Below are 1,072 nucleotides of genomic sequence, written 5' to 3'. Positions count from 1 at the left end.
GTTTGAAGAAAACTTGATATTTCAAATGGTTGACAGCGTTTTAGTTAACTATTTTAGTGCTAGTCAGGGAAGAGTTCAGAATTCTAGCCTTAGACTCCTTACAATTTTTACCTTTTGGTTTTTACCCTCTGTGCTAAGGGAAATACAGGGGTTCTCACATGATAGGCAAGTACTCTACTGGTGAGCTCTGTTCTACCTCCTTGTTTTCATTTTTAAATTTTTTTAATTTTTAGAGATACAGTGCTGGGGTTTGAACCCAGGGCTGCTCCATTCCCAGCCCGTTTTTTATGTTTTATTTTGAGACAGGGTCTTGCTAAGTTGCCCAAGCTGGGCTCAAACTTTCCATCTTCTTGCCTCAGCTTCCCAGCAGGCTGGGGTAAGAGTTGGGCACCACCATGCCTGGGTAGATTTGCTTTTTAAACATCTGAATTTGATGGGGTTTTGGCTCTCTGCAGAAAAAAGTTAAAAATAACCCATTGGGCTAAGCTGTTGATAATATTTATTGTTTATGGAAAATAACTGGAGTCTTCTTTTTTCAGGGTAATCACTTTGATCAGTATGAAGAAGGACACCTGGAGATTGAGCAGGCGTCTCTCGACAAGCCCATAGAATCGGTAAGCTCTGTGCCTGCCTGGGCCGCGGCCGGGCAGGTGAGCAGGCAGTGCTCTTGCCCCGAGTGACTGGCCCTCGAGACTGGCCATAGCTCAGAGCTGTGCTCCTGTATGCGTGCAGTCAGCAGCCAGCGTCTGGGGCAGCCTAGTGTTTATTGTGTGGGGAGTCAGCCTAAGACAGAGACAAAGTAGGATTTGGATGAAAAATACTATTTTGGCCTGTACTGATAATATTGATAAAGACAGCAAGTTAAAGTTTAGTGTTTTTAATAATTAAACAAAGGAGTACAATGTATTTTGACCCTTTAATGTCTTTCCTGGGCAACAGTCACATGAGGCTCTGTTAGGAACAGTGGAGCAGTACAGTGATGCATTTTTTTCACCAGACCTTATTAAATGTCTCTGTAGCTTGAAAAATGTCTGGTGTTTTTTTTTTTTTTTTTTTTTTTTTTTTTCCCAAA

The 1,072-nt window shown here is 41.9% G+C and overlaps 1 protein-coding gene across 1 annotated transcript in view; it reads left to right on the top strand.

The window, feature by feature from the left end:
* Positions 1-539: 539 nt before the first annotated feature.
* Gpatch8 (G-patch domain containing 8) overlaps positions 540-1,072 on the top strand; it is a 56,506-nt gene continuing 55,973 nt past the window's right edge. The window contains exon 1 of the mRNA XM_033763146.1: positions 540-614. The gene's annotated coding sequence lies outside the window, so the exon portion shown is untranslated. The remainder of the gene's footprint in view (positions 615-1,072) is intronic.

The sequence above is a fragment of the Fukomys damarensis genome, unplaced genomic scaffold (assembly GCF_012274545.1).
Source record: "Fukomys damarensis isolate Sample0158 unplaced genomic scaffold, DMR_v1.0_HiC HiC_scaffold_13, whole genome shotgun sequence".
In the NCBI taxonomy this organism is placed as follows: Eukaryota; Metazoa; Chordata; class Mammalia; order Rodentia; family Bathyergidae; genus Fukomys; species Fukomys damarensis.
This window is presented reverse-complemented; position numbering and strand designations above follow the sequence as displayed.